The sequence below is a fragment of the Mobula birostris genome, chromosome 28 (assembly GCF_030028105.1).
Source record: "Mobula birostris isolate sMobBir1 chromosome 28, sMobBir1.hap1, whole genome shotgun sequence".
Taxonomy (NCBI): Eukaryota; Metazoa; Chordata; class Chondrichthyes; order Myliobatiformes; family Myliobatidae; genus Mobula; species Mobula birostris.
Genome location: NC_092397.1, coordinates 43,533,104 through 43,546,896, shown reverse-complemented (window position 1 = coordinate 43,546,896; position 13,793 = coordinate 43,533,104).

Here is a 13,793-nt window from a genome sequence, read left to right as displayed (position 1 = left end):
TCCAGTGAGTTTAGTCCAAAACCTGCCAAACTCTTCTCATATATTAACCTCATCATTTCTGGAATCATTCCTGTGAAACGAGAATCATCCGTTGTTTTCAACAGAGCAAAAGTACTGAAGAAAACACATCCCCATAGGTGTCAGTTTTCGCGACTGCACAACAGACTGGACGCCATCGGTGACCCCAACAAACTCACAGGCGAAGTGTCATATCATTTGGTGGGGACTGTATGGGATCTTGAATATTGATGAGGTGAATGGGAAAGTGTAACATTTGGGTCATTGCTCAGAACCAGCGGAGAATGGAAGTAGCAATTGGCCAAATTTGTCTTGTGTTCTCTGGAGCTGCAGAGGCTGAAGGAAGAATTAACCAATGTTTGTAAGATTGCAGAGTCATAGATAGAAAAGACAATTGGTTTTGTTGTCACAGGATTGAAATGTCACAGACCAGGTGGCGTGCATTTACACTCAGAGGGTGAAGTTGAAAGAAGATATGCGGAGCACGTTTTGTTGAACATTATTTTGGATGCATGAAATGACTTTGCAAGTGCGAAACTCGAGACAAATAGAACAGAGGGGATCAAGAGGCTCTTAAGTAGGTACATGGATGTGCAGTGAATAGACAAGTGGGGACATTATATTGTCAGATGGCATTAGTTTAGTGGGGCATTAAATGATATACTAATAATATGTTTCTGGTCTGTATTGTTCAGTCTTAGATGATCATCGGATTGTTGTTCCACCCTTAGAATGGATACAGCAAATCTGGCTGATTATATCAGTTCTTGTGAAGTTTTCATCACCATCCACACCCTTATAGCAATAAATGAAACCTACAATTTGTCTTTATAGTTCCAGGTACATTTATTATCAAAACACGAACAGGTTACCACATACTTCGCGGAGATTCAAAATCCTTCAGCCGTTCGGAAGAAAAAAAAGAACACAACAGAATGTATTAAAATATGCAAGAGGAGATAAAGACAAGAGATAACTTGAGCTCAGTGTTAATGTTGGAGTCGATTAGTAAGGATGAGGTTTCAGTGTACTTGGAGGCGCATGAGAAAATAGGCCAATGCCTGGACTGTTTCCATGAGGGAAAATCATGCCTGACAAAGTAGTATTGGTAGATGTAATGTACTTGGATTTTCAGAAGGCCTTTGAGGATGGTCAACAAGATAAGCATGCAGGGTATGACAGGAATGATAGTTGCATGAATAAAACATTGCCTGGTGGGTAACAAACAAAGAGTGAGATTAATCAGAGCTTTTCCTGGTTAGCTGATAGTGATTGCCGTGTTTCACAGGGGTCAGTGTGAATATCGTTTCCTTTCGTGTTATCTGTAAATTAATTGAATGATAGATTTAATGCATTGATGACCAAGTTTTCAGAAAATATGAAGGCAAATGGAGGAGCAGGTAGTGTGAGGGAAGTAGAAATATTTGGGGAATGAGCAAAGCGGTGGAAAATAGACTACGGTGTCGACAGGTGTATGATCATGCATTTTGGTAGAAGGAAAGATAGTGCAGACTACTTTTCTAATCAGATACAAAATCCAAAAGTCCGTTGTGCAACACGACACCTGTCCTCGTGCAGGTTCTCTAAAGGTGATATTGCAGGTTCAGTCAGTGGTGAGGAAGGCCAATGTATTCTTAATATTCATTTCGATAGTCTCATCCAAGGTAAATGGAAACTTTTATTCACCTTATCTGGATCCCTGATAAGCTATGCACACCTATCAAATCTTCACTTCCACTTCCCCCCACCCCTCATTCGGCGACCTCAAATTAGCCCATTCCGTGTTTCCCTAAAAACCCGGGTCTTTGTAAACAGCTGGATTGAATTATTTGATGATGTGATGAAGTGTTTTGATGAAGTTAGAGCAGTGGGTGGGGTGTATATGGACATTAGCAAGGCATTTGATAAGGTTCCTCATGGTAAGCTCATTCAGACAGTCAAGAGGCATGGGATGACGGGAGACAAGACTGTGTGGATACAGAATTGGCTTGTTCATAAAAGGCAGAAGGTGGTTGCATGCAAAGGGTATTCTAGTTGTCAGTGACACGTGGTATTCTGCAGTGATCTGAGCTGGGACCATTGCTGTCTGTTTAATAAACATAAAATGCTGGAGGAACTCATCAACATGGTTCTTCAGATAAATACCCCGACTAAAGAAGGCAAAAACATCATACGCCCTCTTTTACACCCTACCAGCTTCATTGTAAGAATGTGATGATACAGACAACGGGGAAAGTATCACTCTAGGTTTGTCGACCTCCTATTTGATATACCGCCTCCCTTCACCCTGCCACTTTGACCTGACCATGGCTTCATTATCCAGGTCCCCTACTGGTCTTTATTAGATCTTCCTCCTCGTTAAACACATTTTAAAGTTTAAGATTACCTGTATGTTCTGGCGGTGGGGTTATTACTCATGGACTGGGAGAGACTATACAGTTTTGCTCTTTCCTCTGAATTTCTCAAGGGAATCTGCTGTTCGCCCCTCATACGGTTGGGCTTCTGTGTCTCCCCTCCCTGAGTGTCCTGGCCAACCCCCAACAGTTCTTGGAATTGTTATACCAAACCTGTTTGTCTGCTTTGGCTGCAAGTCCTTACTGTTGCTAGGATATCGGTTTGCTGTGTTTGTTTAGTCCGCTCGAGGTATGTAAGGGGTTCAGGTTTCTAAATGCAAATCGACGGGATGTTGGTGAGGCTTAATCTTAATGCTGATAATCGTTCAGGACCCCCTGTGTAAGAAAGTGTACAGTAGATTAACATTGAAAGCGGTCCAATAGATTGATTGTTCACAAGCAAAAACAACTAAAACAATTAGCTCCATATTTGCAACACACACAAAATGCTTGTGGAACGCAGCAGATCAGGCAGCATCTATGGGAAGAGGTAAAGTCGATGTTTCGGGCCGAGACCCTTCGTCAGGACTAACTGAAAGAAGAGATAGTAAGGTATTTGAAAGTGGGAGGGGAAGAGGGAGATCCAAAATGATAGGAGACAGAAGGGTGAGGGATGAGCTAAGAGCTGGCTGCATTACGTTGACTTCATTAACTTTGCCTGCAACTTTCAGCCTGCCCTCATTACCTGGTCCATTTCCGACACCTCCCTCCCCTTTCTTGATCTTTCTGTCTTTATCTCTGGAGACAGCTTATCTACTGATATCTACTATAAATGGACGGACTCTCACAGCTAGCTGCACTATTCCTCTTCCCACACTGTCTCTTGCAAAAATGCCATCCCCTCTCGCAATTCTTCCGTCTCCATCGCATCTGCTCTGAGGATGAGGCTTTTCATTCCAGGACGAAGGAGATGTCTTCCTTTTTTAAAGAAAGAGGCTTCCCTTCCTCCACCATCAACTCTGCTCTGAAACACATTCTCTGATTTCACACACATCTGCTTTCACCTCATCCTCCCGTCACCCCACGAAGAATAGTGTTCCCCCTGTCCTCACCTAACACCCCACTAGCCTCCGGGTCCAACATATAATTCTCCGTTACTTCTGCCACCTCCAACGGGATTCCACCACTAACCACATCTTTCCCTCCCCACCTCTTTCTGCCTTCCGCAGGGATTGCTCCCTACGCGAGTCCCTTGTCCATCCATTCGTCCCCCGCATCCCTTCCAACCGATCGACCTCTCGGCACTTATCCTTGTAAGTGCCCTTACACTTCCTCCCTCTCCACTATTCAGGGCCCCAGACAGTCCATCCAGGTGAGGCGACACTTCACCTGTGAGTCGGCTGGGGTGATATACTGTGTCCGGTGCTCCCGATGTGGCCTTCTATATATTGGCGAGACCCGGCGCAGACTGGGAGACCGTTTCGCTGAACACCTACGCTCCGTCCGCCAGAGAAAGCAGGATCTCCCAGTGGCCACACATTTTAATTCCTCGCCCCTTTCCCATTCTGATGTGTCTATCCATGGCCTCTTCTACTTCAAGTTAAGGCCACACTCAGGTTGGAGGAAAAGCAACTTATATTCCGTCTGGGTAGCCTCCAACTTGATGGCATGAACGTTGACTTCTTTGACTTCCTTTGATGATCCTCCTCCCCTTCTTACCCTATCCATTATCTATCTATCTATGTATCTATCCGTCTATCTATCTCCCTACTTATCTATTTATATATTTATTTATTTATCTATCTATCTACCTATCTATCTATTTATTTATTTCCTTTTTTCTCTCTCTTTTTCTTTCCCTCTCACAAAAACTCCTTGTCTGCTCTCCATCTTCCTCTGGTGCTCCCCTCCCCTCCTTCTTTCTCCCTAGGCCTCCTTTCCTATGATCCTCTCCCTTCTCCAGGAATTGTATCCCTTTTGCCAATCAACTTTCCAGTTTTTAGCTCCATCCCTCCCCCTCTCACTTTCAAATCTCTTACTATCTCTCCTTTCAGTTAGTCCTGACAAAGGGTCTCAGCCCGAAACGTCGACTGTACCTATTCCTCTCGGTGCTGCCTGGCCTGCTGCGTTCACCAGCATTTTGTGTGTATTGCTTGAATTTCCTGCATTTGCAATTTCCTCGTGTTTGAGCCCCATATCCTTGTGTCATTTAGCATGGTTGTCGATTTTACCGAGCCGTACAAAATCCCACTGGGACATGAGTGTGAGTAGACGGAGTGATTCAGGTTGCAGAAATAGAAAACGTGGAAACACCCACTCCCCTGTCCGAGTGATGCCGGGTACTGTCAATAATCCTCAGGGTCATTTGGAAGATTGTCATTCGACCATACTCCTGTATACGAGACGGCACGGTAACATAGTGGTTAGCACAACGCATTACAGTACAGTGTTCCATATAGTACGCGGCCAGTAAAAGGGTTTGTACTTCCTCCCCAAGGCCGTGTGGGTTTCCTCCGGTTGCTCCGTTTTCATCCCACAGTGCAAAAATGTACTGGTTGTTCGAGGGAATTCCGTGACGTTCCCTAAGATATTTCTTAATTCCACAATCTCTGGGTTGCTTGGTCTGCAGAACCAGGGAACTAGCCCATTCGGCTATTTATAGACTCCAGTCTATATTTATAGACTTTAGGTCTGCGGTTGGCCCGACCCCAAGGAGTAACAAACTCGAAGTTAGACCAACACCTGAGTACCAGCGCTCTTGACGGGAGACCAATTCTACCAGGAAATGTCTCAGAGTCCTTGTGCCTCCCAATAAATTTCACCTTATCTATTCCCCTGGAGTCTGCCGAGAGCTTGGTTTTCATAACAAGGTCTCGTTATGGTCCTGAGAACCCTCTTGTGATTATAATAGGTCCAAAACTTGGAAATGGCAGTACCCTGGGCTGACTTCCAGAAGCTCACGGAGTTCAGGAGACTGTAATCCGTGTTTCCGTTCCTGCCCCTGACAATCCCAAGTTTGCGATCTATGATGATCAAAAGAAGTTTCCCAGGAGGATTTCTACCTGCTTGAGGTTTTCAGTAAACGCATTACAAATGCACACATCGCCCCATTGGCGCTATTTTTGTGTCATAAAGTCATTATCGGGACCTGCTCACGACATGGAAGACTATTTTTCCCTCTCAGGAACCGAAATATATTTGGTCATGCTATTCAAAAGTCTCTTGCCTCTGGGTTTATCAGATCCTGCACCTCTCCAACGGAAGCACGGTTCTTTTTGTAACCAAAAAGATGTGCGTCTCAGACTTTGTATAGATTATTGGGGCACTAACAAAATAACAGTGTGCATCACTCCCCTTTGCCCATAAATAACACAAAGTCTGATTTGCTACAAGGGGTAACTATTCTCACAAAACTCAACATGAGGAACGCTTCTAACTTAATTCGTATTCATGAAGGGGACTAGCGGAAGACAGCTTTTAATATCCCTATAAGTCATTATGAATACTTACTCATAATATCCAGTTATGCTTCAGACATTTATTGATGATAGTCTGGGGGTAATGCTTGACAAGTTCGTGTTTGCGCACGTTGATGACATTCTGATTATTTAAAAACTCTTGTGGGGAGCATGTAACACATGTAAGTCCAATTCTTCAGTGCCTCTGTGAAGAATCGCCTGTTTGTGAAGTTAGAGAAGAGTGTGTTTCACGTCTCCAGTTGGGATTTTTCATGTCCCAAGGAAATCTTCTTATGGACCCTGAACAAATGCGTGCCGTGCGGGACATCCCTCCACAACCTACAGCCATAACACTGAAATGCAATATTTGAATTGGTAAGAAATGAATAAAAGCGATGCTTCATGTGTGCGGGCGGGGTAACTCTGTAGGAGACTAAATATCGCAGATATGATGTGCCCGACGGACACGTGGAGATTGGAAACGGGATGGCGAGGAACATGTGTCCAACAGCAGAAACTCCTTTTGCACTGGTATTATATTTTATGTTCTTTGACTCTTCATAGGTCAGGAAAGCTTAGTTGGCGGACTGAAAGCCGCCACTTGTCCATTGTCTGCACAATCATGTGCTTACTTACGAGCTTCCTAGTCCTCTCTGTTGTACTTGCCTCGAGTATTACCCCTGGAAGCGCATTGCATGCACCCAGCACAATATGCCAATAAAAACTTGCCTGGCACCAATCCTTTCTAATTAAGCACTTTCTTAGTTTATGATATTTCACTCCTGGGACAACAAAACCAATTGTCTATGTTATCTGTGGCTCTGTAATCCTACAAACATTTGCTGGTGGGAGTTGTGTACAGGCCACCTAACAGTAGTCGTGAGGTCGGAGATGGCATTAAACAGGAAATTAGAAATGTGTGCAATAAAGGAACAGCAGTTATAATGGGTGACTTCAATCTACATGTAGATTGGGTGAACCAAATTGGTAAAGGTGCTGAGGAAGAGGATTTCTTGGAATGTATGTGGGATGGTTTTTTGAACCAACATGTCGAGGAACCAACTAGAGAGCAGGCTATTCTAAACTGGGTTTTGAGCAATGAGGAAGGGTTAATTTGTAATCTTGTCATGAGAGGCCCCTTGGGTAAGAGTGATCATAATATGGTGGAATTTTTCATTAAGATGGAGAGTGACATAGTTAATTCAGAAACAAAGGTTCTGAACTTGAAGAGGGGTAACTTTGAAGGTATGAGACGTGAATCAGCTAAGATAGACTGGCAAATGACACTTAAAGGATTGACGGTGGATATGCAATGGCAAGCATTTAAAGATTGCATGGATGAACTACAACAATTGTTCATCCCAGTTTGGCAAAAGAATACATCAAGGAAGGTAGTGCACCCGTGGCTGACAAGAGAAATTAGGGATAGAGTCAATTCCAAAGAAGAAGCATACAAATTAGCCAGAAAAAGTGGCTCACCTGAGGACTGGGAGAAATTCAGAGTTCAGCAGAGGAGGACAAAGGGCTTAATTAGGAAGGGAAAAAAAGATTATGAGAGAAAACTGGCAGGGAACATAAAAACTGACTGTAAAAGCTTTTATAGATATGTAAAAAGGAAAAGACTGGTAAAGACAAATGTAGTTCTCCTACAGACAGAAACAGGTGAATTGATTATGGGGAACAAGGACATGTCAGACCAATTGAATGATTACTTTGGTTCTGTCTTCACTAAGGAGGACATAAATAATCTTCCAGAAATAGTAGGGGACAGAGGGTCCAGTGAAATGGAGGAACTGAGCAAAATACATGTTAGTAGGGAAGTAGTGTTAGATAAATTGAAGGGATTAAAGGCAGATAAATCCCCAGGGCCAGATAGTCTGCATCCCAGAGTGCTTAAGGAAGTAGCCCAAGAAATAGTGGATGCATTAGTGATAATTTTTCAAAACTCGTTAGATTCTGGACTAGTTCTTGAGGATTGGAGGGTGGCTAATGCAACCCCACTTTTTAAAAAAGGAGGGAGAGAGAAACCAGGGAATTATAGACCGGTTAGCCTAACGTCGGTGGTGGGGAAACTGCTGGAGTCAGTTATCAAAGATGTGATAACAGCACATTTGGAAAACGGTGAAATCATCGGACAAAGTCAGCATGGATTTGTGAAAGGAAAATCACGTATGACGAATCTCATAGAATTTTTTGAGGATGTAACTAGTAGAGTGGATAGGGGAGAACCAGTGGATGTGGTATATTTGGATTTTTAAAAGGCTTTTGACAAGGTCCCACACAGGAGATTAGTGTGCAAACTTAAAGCACACGGTATTGGGGGTAAGGTATTGATGTGGATAGAGAATTGGTTAGCAGACAGGAAGCAAAGAGTGGGAATAAACGGGACCTTTTCAGAATGGCAGGCGGTGACTAGTGGGGTACCGCAAGGCTCAGTGCTGGGACCCCAGTTGTTTACAATATATATTAATGACTTGGATGAGGGAATTAAATGCAGCATCTCCAAGTTTGCGGATGACACGAAGCTGGGCGGCAGTGTTAACTGTGAGGAGGATGCTAAGAGGATGCAGGGTGACTTGGATAGGTTGGGTGAGTGGGCAAATTCATGGCAGATGCAATTTAATGTGGATAAATGTGAAGTTATCCACTTTGGTAGCAAAAAGAGGAAAACAGATTATTATCTGAATGGTGGCCGATTAGGAAAAGGGGAGGTGCAACGAGACCTGGGTGTCATTATACACCAGTTATTGAAAGTGGGCATGCAGGTACAGCAGGCGGTGAAAAAGGCAAATGGTATGCTGGCATTTATAGCGAGAAGATTCGAGTACAGGAGCAGGGAGGTACTACTGCAGTTGTACAAGGCCTTGGTGAGACCACACCTGGAGTATTGTGTGCAGTTTTGGTCCCCTAATCTGAGGAAAGACATCCTTGCCATAGAGGGAGTACAAAGAAGGTTCACGAGATTGATTCCTGGGATGGCAGGACTTTCATATGAAGGAAGACTGGATGAACTAGGCTTGTACTCATTAGAATTTAGAAAATTGAGGGGGGATCTGATTGAAACGTATAAAATCCTAAAGGGATTGGACAGGCTAGATGCAGGAAGATTGTTCCCGATGTTGGGGAAGTCCAGAACGAAGGGTCACAGTTTGAGGATAAGGGGAAAGCCTTTTAGTACTGCGATTAGGAAAAACTTCTTCACACAGAGAGTGGTGAATCTGTGGAATTCTCTGCCACAGGAAACAGTTGAGGCTAGTTCATTGGTTATATTTAAGAGGGAGTTAGATATACCCTTGTGGTTACGGGGATCAGGGGGTATGGAGGGAAGGTCGGTGCAGGGTTCTGAGTTGGATGATCAGCCATGATCATAATAAATGGCGGTGCAGGCTCGAAGGGCCGAATGCCCTACTCCTGCACCTATTTTCTATGTTTCTATGTTTCTATATTAATTTATCCTTCAGCATCCGCAGCTCTAGAAAAAGCAACTCGTTTTCCCAATCACTGCTAATTATCTACTTCCCGACTCGAGAAGTGTTACACCTGGCCATCACCTCCTCACATACCTATATTCAAGGTCCCAACGAGTCCCCTCAGTGGAGGTAATAATTCGCTGTGAGTTCGTCGGGGTCACCGACTGTATCCAGTCTCTTCTGCAGTGATCAGACCTGACAGCTCTGTTGAGTACTTTTGTCCTTTCTGGGTGATTCCAGGTTCACGAGGATGATTGTGGGAATGAAAGAGTTAACACATGAAGAGCGTTTGGCAGCTTTAGACATGAGCTCAATGGAAAGTACAAGAGTGCGGGCGGTCTCATTGAAACCTATCTAATGTTGACGTTTCGGGGTACTTGGAGGCACATGATAAAATAGGCCAAAATCTGCATAGTTTCAGTAAGGGAAGCTCCTGCCTGACCTATCTATAGGAATTGGTTGAGCAAACAACAAGCAAGGTGGACAAATTAGTGTCCGTGGATGTTGTGTCCTTGGATATTCAGAGGGGATTTGACAAGGTGAGGCTGCTAAACAAGATAAGAGTGCATTTCTCCATTTATTTGTGCACGACAGCACACAGCAGACCATTCAGCCCGTCTAGTTATTGCCGAACTATTATTCTGCCTGGTCCCACCGACCTGTACTGGACCATACCCCTGCTACACATGTAGTCATCCGAACCGCTCAGCAATGCTGAAATTGATCTTCTACTGGCAGCTCATACCACACACCCACCATACTCCCAGTGAAGAAATTTCTTTAAATTTTTCACATTTCACACTTGAACTATCATCTATAAGTCTAGTCTCACCCAAGCTCAGTGGAAACTTTTCATCCTATCTAGACCCCAGATAACCTTTGTATATCTTGCATATCCCCCTTCATTCTCTGATCTCAAATTGACACATTCAATGCTTCCCTCTAACCAAGAGTTTCAAGGATCAGTAATATCTTTGTAAACAACGAGATTAAATTTTCTGAGGAGGTGACAAAGTGTATTGAAGTTAGGGCAGTGGATTGCGTGCTTTCAGAGCGTCAGGTGGCGTGGGATGCAGGGAGAAAAGGCGGAGTGATACAGAATTGGCTTGTCCATTGAAGGCAGAGTGTGGTTGTAGATAGAGGGTATTCTGCCTGGACATCAGTGACGTGTGGCGTTCTGCAGGGATCTGCGCTGAACCATTGTTCTTTGCGATTTTTATAACAGACAAATGCACACAAAATGCTGAAGGAACTCAGCAGATCAGGCACCATGTATGGAGATGAATAATGAGTTGATGCTTCAGGTCGAGACCCTTCTTGCAGACTGGAAAGGAAGGGGGCACATGAGAAAATAAGAATGGCGTGGGTATGGAAGATGTACAAGCGGGCAGACATTAGGTGAATTGAAATGTGAGTGGTTGGGTGAAGGGAAATGATGTATGAAGCTGGGAGGTGATAGGAGAAGTGATAAACGGCTGAAGAAGGAATCTCGTTGGGAGAGAAGGGTGGAATGGATCAATGGGAAGGAGGATGGTTACCTGAGGAAGGCGATGGAGATTTGAGGAGAAGACAGCAGGTGACAGGGGAGCTGCAATAGAGAAAAAGGAGAAGGTGGAGGCGGGGGAAAATTCCCATAAGTTGGAGAAGTCAATGTTCATATGCTGGAAGGTTGGAGTCTTAGCATCTGGAGTATGATGTCACTCCTCCACCTGGGGAGACCATGGACAGGCATTTTTTTAATGGGAGTAGGGAATTAAACCAAATCAGGCAGCATCTATGGAGATGAATGATCTCTCGACGGTTCAGGTCAAGACCCTTCTTGAGGATTGGAAAGAAAGAGGGCAGAATGGAAAATTAGAATTGTTTTGGAGGGGATGGAGTACAAGCAGGCAGGTAATAGGTGAGTAGGTGAAGGAAGGGAAATGAAGTAAGAAGATGGGAGGTGATATGGGGAAGAGATAAACATCTGAAGAAGGAATCTGAGAGGAGAGAAGTGCGGAAAATTGCAGAACCGTAAGGAGGAGAGGTACCTGAGAGAGGTAATGGAGATCTGAGTAGAAGACAGGCGAGAGGAGAGCCAAGATGGAGGAGGGGAGAATTTTCCGGAAGTTGGGAAAATCAATATTCATGCTATAAGGTAGGCAGCCGGAGTATGATGTTGCTCCTCCAACAGGGTAGTAGTCTCATCGTGGCAGTAGTGTAGGCCATGGACGGGCAAGTTGGAATGGGAATGGGATGTGGAATTACAATGGGTAGCCAACAGGAGATGCTGTCCATAATACCACATGGTATAGGAGCGGAATTAGCCCATTTAGCCCATCGAATCTACTCCGCCAGTCCTTTATGCATGATCCCCAATCCCAATCAACTGAAATACGTCTGATTGCTTGCCGTATCCTGTGAAGTCCCCACCAGTCAGGAAACTATCAACTTTTGCCTCAAATCTACCCATGGACTTGGACTCCACTACATTCTACAGATTCATTACTCTCTGAGTAAAACAATAATCTTCCCCCCCCTCTGTTCTAAACGGTCTCCCTTCTATTTTGAAGTTCTGCCCTTTAGATCTCGATACCCCCATCACAGGAAACTTCCTCTCCATATCCACCATACTTCAACATTCGGTAGAAGCTGCCAAATGCTCCTCATACGTTAGCCCCTTCATTCCCATAATCATCCACGTGAACCTGGAATTATATGTGGCTGTGGAGAGAGCAAACGTACTGAACAAAGAGTTCCCCAATTGGTATCAGGTCTGGTCATTGCAGAGGAGACTGGAAAGAGTCCTTGTCCCCGACAAGCTCACAGGTCAAGTGTCACCTCTCTTGGGGTGCTGTTTCAGACCTTGAATACTGATGTGTGAGAAGGTAAATAGGAATTTGTAGCACTTGTTGAGACTGGACATTGATTACAAGCAGAGTTTGGCCAAACGTGTTGCTTTCTGCGGAGCTGTCGAGGTTGAAGGGAGATATAACAAATCTTTGTACGATTACAGAGTTATAGGATAGACAATTGACTTAGTTGTCCCAAGACTGAAATATCACAGACTAGCAGCCATGCAGTTACGCTGAGGGGAGTTAATTTGAATAGAATTATGCTGGACAAGTTTTTGTTCATATATTTTGGTGGGTGCATGATTTGTCCTTCCAGGGGTGATATTCAAGGCACGTATGATAGAGGGGATAAAGTGCCTTTTAAATAGGTGTTTCAATGTTCAGGGAATGGACAAGTGGGGGCATTATATCAGCAGATGGCATTCGTTTAGTGAGGCATTGAATGATAAATTAATGTCATGTTTCTGGACTGCTTTTTTAAACTGTTCAATGTTCACCGGAATGAGTTCCACCCTTGGACTGGATACAGTAAATCCGGCTGATCATATCATATCTTGTGCAATCTCCATCACTATTCTCACCCTTATAGCAATAAATCAAAACCACTATCCTTTCTTGACAGTTCCATGCATTTTTTTTTAACAAAAAACGCATACGTTACCACATACCACATGGGGAGATTCCATTTCTTGTAGCGCTTAGATGAAATTAAAAAAAACAACAGAATTTAATAAACCCTACGCAGGGAGAGTCCGAGATGGAGAAACAACTAATGAACTGGGAAAATAAGCTTGCAAATAAAAAAAAAATGGCGATGACATTGAATTGCAAACTCCTTGAATGTGAGTCTGTAGGTTGTGGAACGAGTTAAGGTTTGTTGGTGATTTCAGTTAGCCACAGTGGTCCTGGGACCTGATGGTTGTAGGGGAACAACTGGTCCTGAATCTGGTAGTGTCAGACGATAAGGGTCCAGTATTCCTCTGCCAGATGTAGTGGCGAGAAGACGGCATGTCCTGAATAGTGGGCGTCCTTGGTGATAGATGCTGCTTTCTTTTGGCAGTGGTCCATGTAAATGTATTCAATGGAGTGGAGAGGTTTGCCTGTGATGGACTGGGCTGTATCCACCCCTTTCTCTACACTTTCACTTCACTAGTTTGCTTAGGTAAACATGACAGGAGGTCCTCCAAGAATGCAATGCCATAACGTGAAGCAAATTGAAGAATTAGATGTGCAAAGGGAGTTGAAAGTCTAAAACTGCAAATGTCGCTCCAGTCTTCAAGAAGGGAAGGTATCACCAGCTGGGGCTCAGTCGTAGGGAAGATGTCGGAGCAAATTAGTCAGGATGAGATTTCGGGGTACTTGCAGGCAAATGAGAAAATAGGCCAAAGACTGCACAGTTTCCTTAAGGGAAAATCTTGCTTGAAAAAGCTTTCGAATTCGGTGAGGGATTAAAATGCAACGTGGACAAACTAGTTTCGTTATATGTTGTGTACTAGGAATTTCAGAAGGCCCCTGGCAAGGTGAGGCTGCTAAACAAGATAAGACAGCAAGGTGTTACAGGACCGATACCACCATGGATAAACAAATGGCTGATTGGCAGCAGACAAAAAGTGTGAAAAATGGAGTTTTTTTTTCTGCCGGTTAATAGTGGTTTTCCAAAGTTGTCAGTATTGGGACTGT